This window comes from Taeniopygia guttata, chromosome 13, assembly GCF_048771995.1.
Source record: "Taeniopygia guttata chromosome 13, bTaeGut7.mat, whole genome shotgun sequence".
NCBI classification, from domain to species: Eukaryota; Metazoa; Chordata; class Aves; order Passeriformes; family Estrildidae; genus Taeniopygia; species Taeniopygia guttata.
The window spans coordinates 9,812,743-9,833,930 of NC_133038.1; the positions used below are offsets into that span (position 1 = coordinate 9,812,743).

The following is a 21,188-nucleotide window of genomic DNA, read 5'->3' on the forward strand; positions in this document are numbered from 1 at the left end:
CCCATGCCCACCTTGTCCCCAGCCCAGAGCACCGAGTGCCACCTCCAGGAGCTCCTGGGGCACCTCCAGGGATGGGGATCCAACCCTCCTGATTTGCTTTACAGGACAAACTCTGAGAATTCCACCCCTGTTTTCCATTCAGGAGTCAGAGTAGCTCCATATTTTCTGCTTTGAGATGTTTTGCTGTTATACAGCTAAATATGTCCACTAAACACAGGAATTACTTTGAACAACAGAAACATTTAATCACTTAAATGATAAAAATGCACTTCTCTGTCACTCCTCACTGCACTGAAATTAGAGTTGGAAAGAACTTTAAAGCCAAGGAGTTTCTCTCCTTTACAAATGAAGTCTCTTGGCCTTGCAAGACTTTTCCCTGCGTTATATTTACTGCTGGTTTATCCCAAAGGAGATAAAGGTGTCATAAATTACAGAGTCCCAGCACTTAGTCTGGAGGATAATTGGTGAAGTCTCCTGTGTCAGGAAGATTTTCCCAGCCCTGTCACCAAAATGTCTGTGGGATTAATCATCAATCATTAATCATTAATCAGCACAGCAAATACCAGAAATAGAAACACACCAAGCTTTGCCTCCTTTTTTCACTCTTTCTGTAGATAATGCAAAGTAATTGACATTAAACTGTTTGACAGACACTGATTGTCCCTTGGGGTTGTTATGGATCAGTGCTCCCAGTGCTCCCAGATCTAAGGCAAATCCTGCCTCTCTCAGGAGAGACTTGCAGAGTCCCCACCCCACTGCTTTTCCAGGTTGCCAGAATGTTTTCTGGTTTGTGTAACACCCTGGGACACCTCACACTATCCCAGGGTGCTCCAAGCCTCATCCAGCCTGGCCTTGGACACTTCCAGGGATGGAAAATGCTCCAAAATGCAAAGCAGTGCTCATTAGGTTTGCAAATCTCAGCCAGGAGCACTCCCCACACTTCCCCAGTTTCCCTGGATTTGGGCTCACCCATCCCACAGGAGTTCATCCATCTTTTTTGTGGCTCCCCTTGGGGAGGGCGATGGAGCTGAGCAGGAGCAATCTGGAATTCTCCAGGAGAAATCCTGCTCTGACTCCAGGCCTTCAGTCTGGGGCCATTCCCAGCTCAGTCCCCAACACTCCCAGTGCTGCCAGTCTGTGTCCCAGGTTTTGGGAATGGGGCAATGTTCGACTTTCTCAGTAAATTTCATGCATAAATTAAAAATATTTTAAAGTATTTAAAATATAAGATAATAAAAATAATGTAATATAGAAAATATTATTATATAATATAACTAAAAATATATTATGTAATGATACATTTTATAAATATATTTAAAATATATAAATATATAAATATATTTAAATATATTTATAGTTATATAAAATATATTAAAATATAAAAATATTTCAAAATATAAAAAATATTTAAATCTATTTAAAACCCCTCCCACTAGGGTTCTGTGCTCTCCACCATCATCACAGGAATTATATCAGTGTCAGGTTTGAGCACTCCCAGGTCAAAGCAGTGAAAGGGAGAGCCCAGAACGCCCAGTAAAAGGAGCTGACTGGTCCCATTAGTGCTGCTGAGCGGGGCACTGGTGCTTTGGCTGAGCTCCTGGTGGCCACCAGCAGCTCCCAGCTGCAGAGCAGCTCCCCAGGAGGCTCATCCCGAGGGATCCCAGCACATCCCTCAGCTGCCCTGGCTGGCTCCAGACCCTGGCATGAAGTAAAAACACCCGTGGCTTTGATTTTAGCCCATGGAAAGCTGTCAATTTTGTGTGAGGAATTACAAGCCACAAGGGTTTGAGTAGTGTGATAGCTGAACTAACACAGGGTGAAAAAGTAGAATTTTGGGGCTTTTTAGAGTGGGGTTTGAGGGGACGAGATGGAGGAATCTGGGAGTGTCCTGACCTTCTTCTCCTTCTCCTTGCCCTCCATGTCTTGCTGTGATGGTGACACTTTTCTGCTGGTTTAAGGTACAGACACACTGTCCAACAGAAATGACAGATATTGGCACGTTATTGTAAACATAGCACAGGTAGTTTTTGGTATAAAATGCAAACACCGCCCTGAGGGCAGACAGAATGCCATGGCCGAGCTGCTGGACAGAGCTCAGCAGGGCAGAGAGAGAATGTTCTAGATAAGGGAAAATAAACACCCTTGAGAAGCTGATCCTACACATCCAGGCTCCTTATTTGGCTGTAGGGCTGGGAAATGAGGACTTTTACACTGCTGGGGTGATCCCAACACCACAGACCCCAAGGTCATCCCAGCCTGGCCCAGCACAGAGCCCTGGGAGCTGTCCATGGTCAGGGCTCTGGTTCCTGTGCTCCCCAGCCTGCAGAGACAGGTGCTGCCACCTGAGCACAGGTGCCCGAGTGTGGATATTCTCAGTTCAGTCAGAGAGAAAAAGAGAAAGATTTCTGCCAGGCTAAGCCTGGGGAAAAGTCCGAGAGGAATGTAAACAATCTATTATCTTGCTTTCTGTTCATATTATTTATAGAAATGTTTTACCACACTGACCTAAGTCCAGTGTACCAATCAGCTGAAATGGTTTTACTTTAAGACCGATGGAATTAATGCTCATGATGTTCTCTATAAAACAGAGAAGGGCTTTTGAATAAACACTCAATTTACCTTCTGAAATCGTGCGAGTCATTTCGCCTGTCCCTGCCTCAACAGCTTCACCTGAGCTCTCCCAGTGGCTCCCTGCAAAATGCCAGAACAGCTCAGCTCCAGGCTGGAGCTGCAGTCTAATGCATCCTGAGGAATGATCTCCTTTAAAGGTTCATATTCCCCCTGCTAATTGAAGAGCAGGCACTGGAAATAAACAGGTAATTGGTTCTGGCTGTAAATGATTTATTGGGCATTGTGATAAACAGCGCAGCTCTTTCTGCTCTCAGCCCACGGCTCCCCTCACCCTGCTGCTCCTGCCAGGATAATTGGCCTTGCTTGCAAATCTATTTGGATTGTACAAGATTATCTGTTAATGCTGGGAGATGAAATGTCATAAAATGAGAGGTGCTGTCAGGAACACTTGGAAGTGTAGCAGTGGTGCAGCTGTAAACATCAGACATTGCCTTGAAGGGGGGGGGGGGGGTCTGGAATTTTAGGATTTCTATTGATCCTAAAAGCTTCCCCGTGGTTTCAAGTGAAGTGTTATGACTCAGCAAAGGGTTTCACCCCAAATCACTTCAGCTCCTCCAGATTGTGCCAGGAAATGGCCACGGGGTTACCTGGATCAAGGTGGGCCACATTCAGATATCCAGAAACAGGAATGCTCCCTCAGAACATCTCCCCGTTTGTGAATTGCTGCTTTCAGCTGCACCACTCTGTGCTCTCTTTAGAAATCAGACAGGAGAGATGAAAATCTGTCCTGGCTCCAGAATGCTCCCAGGAAATGTCTTTGCAGCTGGGGAACTGCAGCATTATCTGCTGCATTCAGGGTGGCTCTGTCCAAGAGACACTCGACTTCAGCTCTGGGGAAAGGCACATTGATTTAGGAGAGAAAAGAAAGGGGGAATATGTTTAGAGGATTATCCAGGGCCTTTTTCACTCATCTTCCTGTGTGTTTTCATGAGATCCCAGTAGGGGACTGGGAACCAGGGCACAGGGTGACAGGAGGGGCCCAGCCAGCCCAGAGGGAAATATCCGAGAGGAGACTGAGAGTCTGCACTGGCAATATTCCATAAATACCCTCTGCCACAGAAATTCCAGCGACCACCCCGATCTGAGGGAGCCAGAGGATGTCTGAACATGTTCTCCCACGTGCTGCCTGCCCACGACTCTCCAGAGCAGTTTTCCAGCTGTCCTGACCCTTTCCTGTTGTGCAACTCCAGCTAAAAGATCAGGAATTATTGTTGGGGAAGAGCAGAAAGTCACAGATGCTGTTAGGAATTGGGAATTCTGGGCAGAGCACCCAAAAGCCCCAACTCTGGTGGAGTATTCCTGGTTTCTCAGCCCAATAAAGAATATTTTCAGCTGAATTATTTCATGGGAAACATGAACACAAATGTGCCACCAGCCAGGGAAGCAGATGGATGTGGTGACAGCTCTACAGCTGGAAAGGAGTGTCCTGGAACCCGACATTTCTGCAGTTGTTTCCAGTTATTTATTGAAAACTGCAGGCTTGCACCTGGAAAGTCACCAAAGCTGCAACACAACGTTATCACTAAACTACCTTTTCCCCCTCTCATTTTTAGAATATATTTAAGGATTTGGATCAATCACAGGAAATTGAATCCTTCTGTGTCCCCCAAAAGATGGAGCAAGGGTTCTCATGGCACATCTCCACCCCCAGGGAGTAAAATCTGTATTTATCCTGGGGGCTCATGCCCACGGAGCCTCTTCCTGCCCTGCTGATATCCCCAAAAGAGGCACTAACTGTGGTTATTTTTCATGGGCTGAATCACACAACTCCAATCATCTCTTCTTTCTCTGCCAGTTTGAGGAAAAAAGAACCCCAAGGCCATCTATCCCTAACCACTGTGATTATAATTCAGTTCCAAATTAGTGTATCAAAAGCCAATAAAAGGACATGAACAAGACAGAATACCAGCCCAGAAAACCATAAATCCATGAAAAATAGCACTGCTCAACAGCTGGCCAGGTTTAATTTTCAAATAAACAGGAGAACATGTCACCTCTTATTCTGCTTAGCATTGATTTAATGCTTGAATTTTCATTTAAATCACTTCATTTCCAGGACTTTTAGGTCCATCAGAGCTCAAGCAATCCTGGAGGATTGATCTGGGGCCACTATACAAAACAGATTGAGATTGATTGATTGATTATTGATTGATTGGGCCCTGCCTGCTGCACACACTAATGCTGGACCATTTAAAGCTCATAAGGCTTTCTGTTGGGATTCATTGATTTCACAGGGTAATAAAAGGTAATAAAATCATGACTGGGTGTTCAGCCAAGAGCAGAGAACTGATGGAAGGAAAGAGAGACTGAAATCATGTCAGAGTGGGAAGTGAGGAGTTCCTGTTCCTGCTCGGATTGTCCCCAGCTGCCCCTTTCCTTCCAGTGCTAAAATGTGGGAATTGTCTTGAGTTTGTGGTTTGGCAGCATTTGCATCTTACAAATGACATGAAACATGAAAAAACAACCACAAAATAAGCACCATGAAACAGCAGCCACTCTCTCCTCAGCATTCCCCAGGACTTGACAGGATCTGGATGTTGGAGAATATTCCCAATTCCATAACAAACAGGTAAATCTGGAATACCAACCCCGGACGTGTGAAGTTTGGGAAAGCTTCCAGCTCTCTCTCTGCTGGAATCTATGGAATTATTCTGTCTCAGGGACCCTGAACCAAAGCCTCTCTTGTGCTCAGGTTGGGGGCTCAGGGTTGATTTCAGAGCTGTTGAGCCCCTGCCGTGCTCCTCAGAGGCCTCCTTGGAAGGTGATTGCCTCTCCCTGCAGCTCTCCACAACCTCCTGCCCCAATTCCAGCTTCCCACCCCATCCATGTTTGGAACAACCACTCCAAATTCCACCAAATTACTTTAAAGGAGCTGATAAATGGTCAGGGAGGAAAGCATTTCTGCTCTGGGCTCCAGCCTGGAAACTCTTCTGCTTTTCCTGCCACAGCTCTGATTTCTGCCCCAGCACCAGCCCCTGGCTCCTCATTTTCCTCTCCCATCAAACGTTTCCTGTTCAGAGTTTGGGTCGTGCTGAAAAGAGTCTCTTCCACAACATTTCTGCTGCTTGGAGTTCATTGGAAATGGAACTCATTCCCAATTAGACAGTCCCTGCGAATCCAATTAAACTGTTAATTGATGTCACTGCCCTCAAATTACCAGCTACAAATAAAAAGGGAAATACAGGAGATTCGGATTTAATAAAAAATAGCAGCAGGTTTTCATTTCCAGCCTGGTGTTTGTATCCTTTCAGGACAACTTTACTGCCCTGGCTGAGTGCCCCAAGAATAGATGCCCTGATTTATTTTATTAATGATCCCATTGTCTTGGTGTGCTCTGAAATTGGGATACTTTCTCAAGCAAAAGCTGAACAACCAAGTATTAACAGGACTCCTGAGCCTGCCTGAGATGCTGGAGCTGGAATTCCTCAAAGCCTGACAAAAAGAAATGTTCCTCAACATCTTCCTCTACAAAAACCCCACTTTAAAGGAAAAAAAAAAATCTATCACTTGTCTTGTGCCAGTAAAATTAATTTTCTTTTCTAGTTTATCAGGTTGATTTTTGCCCATTCTGTTTCTCTGTGGCTGCACACTCGGGAGTGGAGGGAAAACCAAGAACGAGGTGGACAATGGATATGCATCATAAAGGAAGGTCCAGGATGGTGAACACCCCCTTAACTACAGGTATGTGCTTTTAAATTAAGTTTATAGCAAACACTGAGGTTAATGCAGCCCATGGACTTTAGCTGAGCCTCGGGGTGGGCACAAATAGCTCAGGATCCTGCTGGGAATCTGCCTGGAGAGCCTGGAGCAAAGGCACTGCCCTGGTTCCCAGCACGGGCTGGGGCAAAGCTCTGCTCTCCCACCCTGGCGTGGCCTCTCCAGCCCTGGGAGTGCAGCTCCCTCCCTCAAAAGAGGATATTTAATTATAGCTGGGTATTTTAAGTCCAGGAGGGAGGAAGGAGGGGAGAAGCAAAGAGCTTGAAAGATAAAACAATGCCCTTTTGTTTATGTTTTTAATATGGGAATTCTCCTGCTTTGCTCTGAGTAACTCTGATTTAAAGGGACATCCGGATGTAAAACAAAGAAGGAGAAAGGATCTGGGGAGCAAACACTGGGAAAATGGGAGAGATGCTGACTAATGAGAGCTTCTCCAAGGACTGCCACAGCCAGGGAGCTGTTCCCAGTGGGACACACGAGTGCTGAGGTGGCACTGCTGATTTATTCAGGGAATTGTTTGGAGACCAGTGGATGAAAAGCAGGAATGGAATTAAACAAGTGCTGGGGGGGAGCTGCTGCTGACCACAGGCACGGAGGGGTGGTCTGGGAAGGACAAAACGTTTTCATTTTCCATGGAAATGTGCCCTGCTCCAGGTGCTCCCTGCTCCACATCATCCACCCTGCACAGGGAGGGCACAAAACCCTGCCCTGGGGCTGGGATTCCTTTTGGGAGCTCACACTGAACATTTTAACTTCAAAATCTGTAAGTTGCCATTAATGGAAATGACGGATCACAGTATTAGAGTGGGAATTACACAAAGTTCATGTTGCCTTTCTCTTTTCTAATGAAATTACTGGGACCAATCAGCTGTACAAGACCTTCCTTAATCATCTCACCCACCCCACAACAGAGATTCTCTGCTGGAATCCACTAAACTCTCCCTGCCTTTGGATCCTGCTTCATAAATTGCAGGAGCTGACAATAAATAAGTTTCAAAGCAATAAAAATGGGCACAAACCTGCAGCAATGGGGAGTTACAAGCTGGGAACACAACACAGATTATTTCACAATAGAGTTGCTGTTGCAGAACCATAAAATTATTATTAAAATTTTATCTGGGTGCCTTTTTTTCTCCTTTCACCTCTGCTACAAAAGCATCAGAAGCAGATGCAATAAACAGGATGAATATTTATCCCCTCAGTTCCTTTATCAATACGTGGACATCAGCCTTTTCTAATAAAACTACAATACAAATGCCATTAAGTCCCAAGATATGAAATGATGGAGACAGTGATTGCTGTGTGCACAATGCTGGGCCAGATAAGAACTTAAGGTCTCAGAACTTCAACCTGAATTTTATCCAGAATTAATTTCCTTTAATGACATTCAATCACATTCTCAGCAGCTCCAGTTTGGTTTCTCTATGGTTGGGAAGCTCTGATAATCAGTTTATAAACAGCTCTTGTACTCCAAGAGTGAAAATGGGCAGCTTCCCATCCTGATAACAGCAAAGACCTGAAGTTGTCCATCAGGGGTTTTATATTTATATTATTTATCAGTTCCAGGAGCTGATGGATTCCCTTGAAGGGGAGCAGCCCATTTCACAAACTCAGCTGGATGTGCAAAACTCAGCTCAGTGCAGCTCCCTGGACTGGGCCATGTCCATCCAACATTCCCCAGAATTTCCTCCAAGGTTTGGGGCTGGAATCAGTGCAGGAGCAGAACCTGGGATCTGAGCAAAGCCAGGCTTTGGCTGGGAGGCACCAGAGCCCTGCTGGGAGCAGCTCATCCCTGCCCCTGGGATCTCAGGAAGGAAATGAAAGGAATGCTCAGGTTTTGACAGAGCTCCCAGGTTCAGTTCCTGGGCCTGGCTTAGAGGAGGGGACAGACAGGGAAGCGCAGGCTAAGGAGAGCAAAGTGTCCCTTGGAAAAGCCTCCTGAGAAAGCTGCACCAGCTCCCTGCTCCAGCCCCACTCCTTATTATTCCATGGAATTTGCTGCCCAAAATAACCCTAAAAGGGTCAGAGGCCAAGGCAGGGTCCCTCTGAGCTCACTTGTTCACAAACCCCCACAAACGTGCACATCATCCTCCAGGCCCTGAACTCACATCTGCACAAGAAAATCCACTTGTCTGACCTCACAATAAACACAAGATGTTTTGCTGCTTAATTTAACTGCCTGCCTCTTCCCTTTTGCCTCCTGTAAACACAGATTTAAATTTAGAACAAGGGTGACAGATCAGGCTGGAGAAGAGGGAGGCTCCACGTCTCGTTCTCAACTTTGCCTCACATAGTTCTGCCATGAGCCAGCTGTTCTGAGCATAAATTTGGGATGCAGGGAGCACTAACCCAGAGTGAAGTGTCCCTGCAGACACGTGGCCACCTCCCTGCACCGAGGAGAGGGATTGAAGCACTCCACAAAGTGCTCATGAAATATTGGATTTCCCTGAGGAGAGCTGGGAAAGCTCAGCTGAAGTCCCAGGGGTGAGTGTGGCACAAGTCCCTCTGTCACAGCCTTTGTGTTTGCAACACACCCTTGCCTAAAAAAGCAATAAAGGAGGCACAGAAAATACCCAAATTGTGGATTTTGAAACAATCTGGATGGAAAAGGAGCCTTTTCTCAGGCTGTCTCTTCCAGAAAGATCATTTTCCACCTGCTCAGCAGGGTTGGGCTCCGGGCTCTTGGATTTCCCTTCCAGCCTAAAGGATTGTGTGGCTGTGGCCAAGCAGCAGCAGCTCCATGTTGTCCTGAGCCAAGGACATGCTCTGGTCACGTTTTGTTTCCTCTCACTGCTGGGAAGAAGAAAGGAAATTTTCCACAGGGAATCTGTGAGTGGTGCCATTTGTCCCCTGATCAGCTCTGGAGCAGCACCACCGAAATGAAATTAAAGAATTATCAAAGCTCTGAGATGTGAAATTCAGTTCAGGATTTCAGTCAGATTTGATCTTCAAAAACAAAATGGAAAAAAATTTTACTTTCTGAAACATAGCTTATATTTATAACACTCATCCCATTGGGATGGGACACTGGCCAAAGCATTTTCCTGTTGCCTCAGAGACAGAAACAGAGAAGTGGAGTTAAATCCCTGTAATATCCACGGAATTATTTTATTTCTTAGGTCCTTAAAACAATCTTGAACTACTTAACCCTGAAAAGCCTCTGAAAATAGCTGGAAAATATGCCTGCATACTTTGACCATCCAATTTGTTTCTATTTAAAAGATGCCATTAAAAATGCTCTTAATTGATTAACTATCAGGTCAAATGAAGGAACTAAATTGTTGTTGAGTATTTCAGTTTTGACAACATCCATTAGCAAAAAATGCAGTATTTCTAAGAAGTAGTTCAAAAATCATTTTGACAACAATTCATTCATTAGCACAGATCGCCTTCATCAAATTAATGCAGGGGTGGGTCTGTACCAGTGGGTTATTTTAAGTTAAATGCCCATCATGCACAAAATTCCAGCATAAAGGTTATTTCCAGCCTTTCCCAATATCCAGATTAATACAAAATTTTCCCAGAAATATTTAAAGCATGTTAAAAAACAGCAGGATATACTTTGCCTTTATCCAAACCACTTTATAACTGTCGGGGCAAATACTCAAAGCCACTCTGAGAGCTCAAGGGGAAAAATCTTTCCCTGCTGTAACAGTGGCTGAAAAACCTTCCTGCTCCAGGGGAAAGGAAATTGTTCCCAAATGAAGGGAGGCAGCCAGGACGAGGGCAGGGACACAGAGAGGTTTGGGGCTCAGCATTTCCTAGAAAACAGCACCCAGAAACAACTTTTGGTGTGTCCAAAGGCACCAGTGGGGCTGAGAGAGCAGGAAAACCCTGGGGGCTCACAGAGAGCTCAGCTGAGATTCTGCAAACACAACAATTCCCACAATTCCCAGTGGGAATTTGGTGCCAGGGAAGTTTTTCTAAAATGTGGAATCCAGTATAATAACCATCCTCAAAACCTTGAGGTTTATCAAAACCTTTTTGATCCAAGGCCTTTTTCTCAGCCACGAATCAGATATTGCAGAGAGATGAGCCTGCCCAGGAGGAGCCACATTGTTGAAAGCAGCAGCCCAAGGCCCAGAAGTGCCATCCCTGTGCGTGCCAGGCACATCTGGGGTGCCTCTGCTGGGGGATCCAGCCCAGCTGGGGCTGGGAGGAAGCTCAGCCTGTCCCATCTGTCCCAGATTGAAAAGCAAAATGTATTCCTGTGGTAGGCACTTTTTTTTTTCCCTTTCAGGATTTTTTATAGAGGAGCATAGAGGAAAGAAAGAGAAAAGTATTTCTATTTCTGCTCCTTGTTTTCCCCATGTGGAGTGTGTTTGGAGAATTGTTTCCCTGGGGTGATTGCTTGGTTGGATTTTGGATTCTGGTGAGGATTGTTGGAGCCTGATGGGGTCAGTTAGATATGGGAGTTAGAAAAAGTAGGTTTGTAGTTTTAGTATTTCCTTTAAATAGTATATTAATGTATTATAGTATAGCTATAATAAAGAACTCATTCAACCTTCTGAACTGGAGTCAGACATCAGCATTTCTTCCCACCAGGCTCACCTGCATTTACAATATATTCCATTTGCCATCTGTGTAGCAGTTGTCCTGTGTTCAGTGAGCAGTTTTTCCTTATCCCTTCCACAACCAACCCTCCCTCCGGGGAGACATTTGCTGATAATGGCCATTGAATGTCACTGATGAGAGCCAGAACATTCCACTGGGAGATGCTCTGCCCAGAGGGAGGAGCCAAGCATTCCTACCTGGACATAATCTGGAGTTTCTGGAACACCAGCACAGCTTTTTCTGCACTGGATTTCCCAGAGGAACAGCTGCCTCTTCATAAAAGGACTTCACCCTTTTCTGCAGGATCACTGCTCCAACAGAACCACAGCTGACACTCCAGCAGGACTGCAACCACAATTCCCATTGTTCTTCTACCAACAACCTGTCCAACGGGTGTCAGGTTGTATTCTGACTGTCAGTGTTGTTTTGGTTCACTGCATTGTTTATTTTATCTGTTTCTTTTCTTCCCTAATAAAGAACTGTTATTCCTGCTCCCATATTTTTGCCTGAGAGCCCCCCTTAATTTCAAATTTATAATAATTTGGAGAGAAGGGGTATACATTTTTCCATTTCAGGGGAGGTTCCTGCCCTCCTTAGCAGACACCTGTCTTTCCAAACCTAGACACCCGTGCCATGCCACCCCTCAGAGCAGCAGCCCTGGATTCACAGGCAGAGCAGCTCCCAGGGCTGTGCCTGCTCAGGGGGACTCTCCCTCCTCTCTGGGCAAACATTTCTGATTTCAAGGCCGGGTTGTGGGGTTTTGGCATCTGCTCGTGCCCGGAGCAGGAAAAGCACAGGGCAGAGCAATGCCATGGCTGCAGCTGTGCCTTACCTGGGGCTGAAGGCTCTGCTTGATCCAGTCCTTGACTGATCCAGATTTATCCATGTCAGGAGAGCTGGAAATACAGACATCCATCAGCTGAGCAGCCATTAATGAGTGGGCAGCACCTTTTCATTAATGTCATATTAATTATCTTAACAGTCTTTAATTAATGTGATAGTAATAGGAAAACCAGCAACCTGATTTGCAGAAGGAAATCCAAAGAAAGCCCAATGGGCTTGTGCATATAAATAATGTCATATTTTACAGCCTGCTTGCCCCCTGAAGGTTGAAATTTAAAAAGGGGAGAGCTCTGTGCAGTATTCCCAAACTAAGGGGATTCCAGCCCTGGCTACAAGAGACTTACTTTTATTTTATGCTCCCCCTGTGCTGAAAATCCCCAGGTTAACCCAAAGAACAAAGGCAAAGATTCACGAAAACAAACCAAATAAACTCTTATCAGAAGAGCAAGTCGAGAAACAGTTCCATTGTCTGGCAAGTTCATTTCAACCCCAATTTTTTTGGGGTTTTTTTTTTACTTCATTAGACAATAGAGAAGCAGAGTAAATGGTGTGTAAATTAAATAAATTTATTTTAGAAAATTAATTACAAAAATGGCTTTCAAATGGGACTAGGGGTAGGTGGAGGATTATCTGATGGAGACAGAGGAGACAAAAGCACTGGAATCATTAATGAGTCCCCTTAGATTTCATTAAATTAAGACTGTGAACAAACATGTCAAGAAGAATGAAGAGATTTTGGCTTTTGGCCCGGGAATTTTCCTGGGGGCTTTCCTCCAAGGCCAGATTTGTGCCTCTTGTGGTGAGTGAACATCTCAAAGTCAAGATTTCTGGTGATTTTACATCCCAACACTTCCTATCAAATAAAGAACTAGCTTGTGTGCAGCTGATGAAATGACAAAGCCTTGGCACTTCTGTTTGTGCCTGAAGTCAGCAGAAAATACTGGAGATATCAGAGGGAGGATGAAGGAGGGGGAGGTTTGTTCTGCTCCAGAGTGAAGCAGGATTTCTGGTGACTCCTTTTTCCTGGGCCAGATTCCCTCTATCCCACCCTCTACCTCTCACAGCTGTGGAACAGCTCCTCTGGGGGTTCTGTACAAACTCCTCGGGTACAGATTCCCTCAGAAATGTTGGAAATGGGGAATATCAATCAGATCAGACACTCCTGAGCCAGCCCAGAGCAGTTCATGGGATTTTATCCTGCCCAGATTGGAGGGAACTCAAGGCTGCAAACACCAACTCCTCATTAGAGGCCCTTGATGAAGAAGCACCAGATCCCTCAGAAGCTGCTTCAGGATCCCATAACTCTCCCTGATAACATTATTTGCAATTCTTCACTCCTTGATCCTTTATTTATTACACAATTGAGGAAGGAAAAAACAATATTTTATGTGAGCCAAAGGTCAAACGAGTTGAGCTGGCCTCAGAGGCAGAGCCTGAGCTCAGATTTCTGCCACACTTGTGCACAGTGAATCAGCCCACTTGGATTTATTTCCCAGAGAACACTTTCAGTCTGACAGGGCAGCCCAGGGGGTGGAGAGGGAGAACATTTGGTTCTAAAAATAGGTTTTTAATGGGCCATGAGCTGATAAAACTCTCCTGCTACAACAGAGAAAGGTGCAAGAAATCTTAATACAAACAACTTCCTTCTTCCCAAGGTAATTTATACCATAAAGCACAAGGGTCAACTGCTTCTTCAAGCCTGTATCAATTTTTTTAGTCTGATGATATCATTCTTAATATCAGATGTATTAATATAAATCAAGTCTTTGGATGTTGTAGCTGAATGTGCTAAAATTGGGAGGCAGCTGTGGGGAATTAAACAACCCATCCCATCCAACCCTTTTCCATGAGATAACCGGAATAAAATGTGCACAATTCTCTTCCTTTATCAAAACCAGCAACACCAGGAGCTTGTTTGTAGTGCTGGGTTTAATTCTGAGCCAGGTGTGAGCTCACAGCAAAGGAGAGGTGGGAAACCCTTCAGCTTCCCTGTGCTGGGTTGGGCTCCGAGTGATGAACATCCCCAGCCCTCCCCACATCCCCAGATTTTCCTGGAGAGCTTCTCCTGCTTTTCCTGCCTTGGAAAAGCTCCCCCAGGCTGCCCTAAATGAGAGTCATTCAGGCTAAGCTGAAATTCAGAAGTGTTGGCAGCTCCTGGGCTTCAGATTTAACCTGGAAATTTTTGGAGCTGCGGCTTTGGAGGTGCCAAGAAAGGGTTTGGGGTCTGAACCTTCAGTGACACATCCATTCCTCCTCAGCAGCTCCCAAAATCCCAACCCAGGCACCCCAAAGAGCTCCTCAGGCCTGAGGCATGCAGGGAGAAAGAGGGCAGCTTCTCTTGGTTGTTTTGTTTTAATTAGAAACAGCCTAATGAGGTGGCAGAGCTTTCCATGCCACTGTCTGGCACCACTTGGCATCTTTAAAAATCAATACAAACCACAACAAATATTTCAAAATGCTCCCTTTGCACAGGCATTTCCATGGAAAGTGCTCATATCTGAGGTTCTTACCCTGCACTTCTGCAAACAGTTCAAGGTACAAGCAGATCAATCAATAGGATTTCTGCAGCTCACTTTGTGCTCACACAGCAGCTTTTTTTTTTATCTCCAAAATGAGTGTTCTTTTCCTTCATTGATTGTTTTGGGGCAGCAATCTGGAAAATCTGGAATATTCTAAGTCCTGCTTTGCCAATAAGCACAACTAGAGTTGGTTTATGCCTCCACCTTTGATCCACATCTGCAGATGAGTTTTTGGGTTTGTTCTGGTGCCCAGGAGAGCAGCAACCCCAGGCGAGAGCAGAGCCTACCATGGAGTAAATCTGGATATTTAAAGGGCTTCTGGTCCATAATGGACCACAGGGATGGTTGGGAAAGGAAAGAAAATGGGAAGAATTAAACCAGAATTAATTCATGCAACACCCCACATTTAAATACAGAATTTTTTATGATCAGATATCTAAATCAGGTGGAGCTGGGGTTTGGAAAATGAGGTTGTGACATTGAAGCTGTTGGTGAATTAAGCTGTAGCTTTGTGGAAGTGTTAAGAAGTTGCAGCAATATTTAATCTGCAGTAATTTTCCTTCTCAGCACCAGGACCTGCAGCTCAGGCTCAGTTGGCACCTGGGGGTGTTTACCTTGATGGAGTCACTACATTGGATTGATTTTTTTTTGCCTTGCAAATTTTCCACCAAAATTGATTTAATCATTTAGAGTACTGTGCATTTTAAAAAAACTTGCATTTTCTGGTCAGCTTCGTCACTCAGAGCAGTTCTTTCTCAACCAGGAAAATAAAACCATTTTCTCAATCAGGAAAATAAGAACAATTTAGTTGATAATATTTTTATATCTAACACTGCTTAATGTGAAAACTCAAAAAAAGTCAAAGCAAAAAAGATCCTCCATTGGGTTTTTTTCATTGGTTTGGTGCCTTAAGTTCATTTTATGAATTTCCTGGGTTCTGAACTCATTTTTCAGAGCACGGGTTTGGCTTTGTTAATGGCAATGCTCAGTAATTAGCACAAAGTGTCCCTGGATTTTGGGACCCAGTTAGTGACAAGTTATGAGAAGCATTTCCCCTGTGAAATGTTCTGTGTTATCGCTCTAAATGCTGCATCAGTACTCTCAAACAAGATCAATCTCAGTTCAAGGCATGATATTAAAATAATGAAATAAAGCCAGATTATGTTTAAAGATCCCTCATGCCAAGAGTTTTTTCAAATCCCCAGGAACTGATGCATCGTCGTTGTCCATATTTTGTTGTTATATTCCATTAATAAGGAGAGAAATTGCAGTTCACGTTCCCATGTAATTGTAATTCTGAGATAGGAACTGCTTTTCCTTGCAGACTGAGTTGAAATAATTGAGCTGATTCCACATAGGCTGGGCTTTTGCAGGCTGGAAATGGTGGTTTTTTACTTTATCTCCTCTGCCTGGTAGGGTGAAAACTGCTGCTCACTGATAGCAAACAAGAGAAGCCTCAGAGAGAAACCTCTCCATTTATATCCCACATTATCTGACATCAACCAGCATTATCCCTTCTGGATTTCACCTGGAAAATGCATAATAAATCAAAATATCCAAGCTGGCTTTTGGCACTGAGTACATAATTCTGTGTATTTGAGAAAAAAAGAGAGTCAACCCTCTGGGCATGGTTGGGTCTGGAAGTTTCCACCTGTGGGGCACTGGGAATGCAGCAGGTTCCAAATCTGGCTGAGTTTTGCTGAGCTGGATCAGATCAGCTCCTGGAGTGGTGTGAGAGCTGAGATGGAGCTCCTGGGGCACTGGCAGGACAGGGAGCCACGAGCCACAAGTGAGACCCCACTAAACCACCTGAGCTACAGGAAAATTTCATCTTCTCACCTACCTGAGTCTCACATCTCTGCAAGCACAGAGCACCAAGGAGCCCCACACGGCTGAGTTACCCCAAATCAGCTGATGTGACACCAGGGACCACGAGGCACTGGATAAACTCATTTATCCCCAGAATTCCCACACAGCACCCAGGATAAAAATCCCCCTGCTACACAGGAATGCCCAGATGTTCATCTCCCTTCTGAAAGCACAGGAACATCCTGGCTGTGCTCTGCTCTGAGGGACCCTGTGCCTGAGAGCCCCAGAGCACCGAGTGCCCCTGGCTGTGAGGAACAGGGAATCCCAGGGCAGGATGAGTTTGTGGGAAGGAAAAGGAGACACTGCCAGGCTTGGAGGGTTTCTTGCACAGTGTGAGGTAACAGCAGCTTCCAAAGCAATTTGCATCACTTAAAAACCAATTTGTGTTGTAAACAGAGCCTTGCCCTGCCTTGCAGGAGGTGTTTGGGACTCGGCTCAAGCAGCTCCTCTGAAGCTGCTTCACTCAAGTACATCTTGTCTCTACTCTATGCCAGTGACACCAAAATATTCCCTCCCTTTTCCTATGTCCAGCTGTCACTCACTCCAAATGACACTGTTGTTAGTCCAGTTGTCAAAGATTTACAAGGGCAACACCAAAAAAGGGATTTGGGTTGGAAAAAAACACGTTATGTGTTCTTGGAACTGCATAAAAGTGGTGACCTCATGACTTTAAATACAGACTCTGAGAGCTCAGGATTTATCTGAAGAAGCTGTGAGATTACATACACTTTTGGTTAATCCACAGCTCCTTAATTCCACAAATTCCTAGTGCAAGGAACCAAAGCAAATAGTGAGAGGGCAGCTTTCCATGACACTTATTCAAAAAAAAAAAAAAAAAAAACCCAAATAATCCCCTCAAACAATCACATAGCCCCAAAGACTGGCAAAAAGCATTGCAGAGTGTCCCTGGAGGCAGCTGGAGGGAAGATGGGGATGGCACACACCGAGACGAACAGGGACAGATCCCCCTGGCTCTGTTGGGGCTGGGCTGGGGAGGTTTGCTGCTCTCAGCAGCCCTGGCTGAAACAAAGCCCTGCAGTCCCTGCAGCAGCAGCTCCCACCCAAACTCATCCCACATCCAAACCTTTCTGCCCTGCATGCCTTGACCTGCCAGCCCTGACCAAGACTCTCTTTTTGCACTTTGCGTTGTTCAGCAAGTGTGCAATGCCCCTCTGAAACCTCTGGCTGCTCGCAGACAATCTGGGCACAGACACCTTTTTTTGTGCTTGCTTGGGCTCTTTGATTCTTACATCTCATTTTTGGTTTGTTTGTTTGATTTCATTTCCTGTTTGTGGTTGTTTAGTGCTCAGTCCCTGAGCTGTGCTTTGCCTTTTGATGAACATTCCCTCTGGAAAAGCCACTGGGAGCCCAGGCCCTGAGCCACTGCCCACTCATTCCAGACCAACTCCTGCAGCTGGAAGCAGAGCCACTCTTTGACTGCAATTAACTTTTGTGACTTAAAAGAATATGCCCCTCACTGATCTGCAGTGTGCAGCTGGTGATTAAATTAAAAAAAATTATTTTCACTAAGACATTTTGTTCTGTTTAGTTCTCCTGGGATGGTCACATGGCCATTCAAAAACTGTTGCTTTGCACCATTCTGTCACTAAAAGGAGCTGAGAAAGCTCCTGGTGCAGAGACACAGAGTATTTCTTTTGAAGCAGACATTGTAAAAATAGCTGGGGAGAAAACAGCAGTGTCTTACCAGCCAAAAAAGTCAGATAAACCTAACTGAGAAGCAAAAACAACACATGCCAAAAAAGAATTCAAGCAATTGCCTCAGACAATCCAGAAAACCAATCAAAGAGTGGAAAAAAAAATTGCAAAGTGTCACTGGAGACAGCTGGGAGGGATGGGGAAGGCAGGAGAGCACAACAACATGAACAGAACAGAGGAATTTCAGCTCAGTGCAGCTCCTCCACTGCAAATCTTTGTTTTGTCTCTGTGCCTCTGAGACTGTCACTGCTTTAACAGGAAAAAAAACCTCCCTGTGCTAGAGAACCCTCTCAGGCTCCTTCATCCACAATAAATTTCTGTGTATATTGCAGATAGAGATTTACAGCACAAAGATTCTGAGTGATTACAAATCATAATTGCAGCTCATGGTGTATTCCCTGTTTCATTTCATTATCAATTCATTATCTGCTCCACTGCAATTAAATCCTACGGGATTTTGGAAGCCCTCACCTGCAGCCAAAGGTGTGGAAAAGCTTTGTGGAATGCTAGCTTGGAGGGACATGAGCAGAGAAGCCAGCAGAAATGTTCTACCCATTGGTAAGAGGGAAAATAAGAGACCTGGTTGCCTTAAAACAAGCAAATAAATTCCCTGCTACCCCAAACCTCAAAAAATGTTCATTTCATCCACGTCAAGAGGGTTATTTATGAAACTGTATCCTTGTCAGGGCTGCAGGACATTCCATCCCTTTGCTTAAATACTGTAAATTCATGAACGATGAGAAAAATCTTCATTTGGCCAAAATATCTATATTTATCTGAAAAAGCAAATGATCAGCTTGCCTCAATGCTGCGATGGCCTTTCAGCGACTGCTGGGTGCAATTCCAGCACTGATGCGGAGCAAGCTGAGCTCAGAACAGGGTTTCACTGTGGCTGCAGCAGATTTCCTTCCTCAGCAGCTTCGGGTTTCTCTCCTGGTGTTCAGTCAGGCTGTGAGAACTGCTCACATCCTTCTGCAGGGAGGTCTGGTGCTAAAACCCACCACCCTCGGAGCTGAGGGGGATTTCCTGCCCTGACTGCTGGTTTTGCAGCGCACCAGGAGGGAAATCCGTGCCAAATTTCTGCCTCTCCACGAGCCAGAGGGTGGCTGGGAGGAGGCAGAAGCATGAGCAGCTCCATCAACCCTTCCCTCAGACCAAGCAGTCCCCCAGATGCTCTCAGTGAGCCAGAGCCTGCTGGGTTTGCTCCTCAGGGCTGTAAATCAAGGTTTTATTGTTCAGGGGATGAGCTGGAGCAGGAGGAGTTTCTGTGGCCAGTGCTGGGCTGGAGGTCGCATTCCATGGTGCAGTTGTGCATCTGTAAATGTCTGAGCATGAGATGTTTACAGAGAGAGGAACAGCAGCTCCCGAGGGGCAGCTCCTGCTCTCCCCGGGACAGGACAGGGCCCAGGGAGGGCTGGAGCTGTGCTGCTGGTGCCGTTTGCAGGGAGGAGAAATTCCCCCATTCCTGCTTGGGTCCCACTTTCTGGGCCAGGAATGTTGGACCTGCAGCTCATCCTGGCCCAGGAGGATCTGCCCTGCAGGGTGAAATGCTGGAGCTCGTTGCAATTCCAGTTCTAGGAACAGCAAATGCTGTTTGCTCTGCTTTGGAGCAAAAATGGAGAACATTTCCCTGAAATCCATCCCAACATGCTGGCTGGATTTCAGGGAAGGTTCTTCCCCAGAGGGTGCTGCCACTGCCCAGGCTCCCCAGGGATGGGCACGGCCCCAAGGCTGCCAGAGCTCCAGGAGGTTTGGGCAGAGCTCCAGGGATGCCAGGGTGGGATTTTGGGGCTGGATAATCCCTGGGGGTCCCTTCCAGCTCAGGGTATTCCAGGATTCTCTGGAACAGCTGAGGGCTGTGCTCAGGTCCCTGGGCAGGGATCGAACAGGAGGGACAGCAGGACACCCTGGTGCTGCTCCCCAAACACCTCCTGAGGTGACAGAACCCAGAGCCAGCCCCTCCAAGGGGAATCTCCCTCCCATTTCAGGGACACCACCACTGGCCTCTTGTTTTCTCCATTTTTGCTCCAAAGCAGAGCAAACAGCATTTGCTGTTCCTAGAACTGGAATTCCAGCATTTCACCCTGCAGGGCAGATCCTCCTGGGCCAGGATGAGCTGCAGGTCCAACATTCCTGGCCCAGAAAGTCGGACCCAAGCAGGAATGGGGGAATTTCTCCTCCCTGCAAATTCTTGAGACCAAGCACTTGAGAATGGAATGGGAAAAGTTGCTGTGATTGAGTTTCCATGAATGGAATGTTCACCTCCCTGCTCATCAGGAAGAATGTGGATCATGGCTGTATTAATCCATGTCTGTAATTATAATCAGCATGTTTTATAAGAAAGAACAACCAGTCTGGCTGGAAATTGGCTGTAAATTTCCATATCAACCTGCAACCTATTTTAAGCAAAGTGCAGACTGTGACTCAACGAATGTTGAATCAATACTTGCATGCAAGACATCAGATATAAATTTGGGCAATGCTTTCAAGCAGTCATTTACCAGCAATTAATAAAATATGAAAAAAATTAGCTTTTCCTGAGACTGACCACAATTCCAGCTCATTAAATTCTTCCCTTTTTTTTAATGCAATGTTTGTCCTCATTATTTATCTCCACTTCATAACAGAACACTTGTTCTCATGAAAACATAACTTCGTTCTCACACCCTTTCACTGCTTGTGCCAAACTCGGTTTCAGACATATTTTGTTGGTATTCCACTAAAACTTGGAAAAACTGGAGCCTGACTGACGTGAGGGAGCCATAAACCCAAGCACAAGATGCCAACAAGTTCCCTGTGGGATCTGGTACAGCCAGCTGAGCTCCTGAGTGGCTGAAAAACAACCACTGGGGAAACTCTTCAGAGCCACACAGCGAATGTTTACTGTTGTTAGAAAGTCTTCACTGTTAGACAAGGAAATCAATTCACATTTATAAGCATTTTCTTGTAGCACAGACCTTTCTTTTTCACAAAACCAGGTTTGAATTAGGCCAGGTCTACTTGCAGTCACAACTGGCATCAATCAGAGCAGCTCTTTGCTCATGGAACCACCATTAAACACCAAAGTGCTTTGGGAGAGTGGGGTCAAAGCTCCCTCCTGATTGCACCTTTTTCACCATTCCCAAATAAAATCCTAAGAGGAATCTCTGAGAACCTCTGTTTTCACTGCCCTTCCCAGCATTCCTCCTCCTTCTTTTTGCAGTTTGACAAATTTAGCCTCTTTTCCTTATTTCTGGCTTTTAAGCAACCCACCGTGGTGCAAAACCCAGGAGACAGAACTGAGCCCAGAGACTGAAGTAAGCAAATGTACCCAATGGATCATTCCATCAAAATGAAACA

At 45.4% G+C, this 21,188-nt stretch overlaps 1 protein-coding gene across 2 annotated transcripts in view; it reads right to left on the minus strand.

The window, feature by feature from the left end:
• IL12B (interleukin 12B) overlaps positions 1 to 19,299 on the minus strand; it is a 55,313-nt gene extending 36,014 nt beyond the window's left edge. For both annotated transcript variants that reach the window (XM_072935424.1, XM_072935423.1), the window contains exon 1: positions 11,735 to 19,299. The gene's annotated coding sequence lies outside the window, so the exon portion shown is untranslated. The remainder of the gene's footprint in view (positions 1 to 11,734) is intronic.
• Positions 19,300 to 21,188: the final 1,889 nt, after the last annotated feature.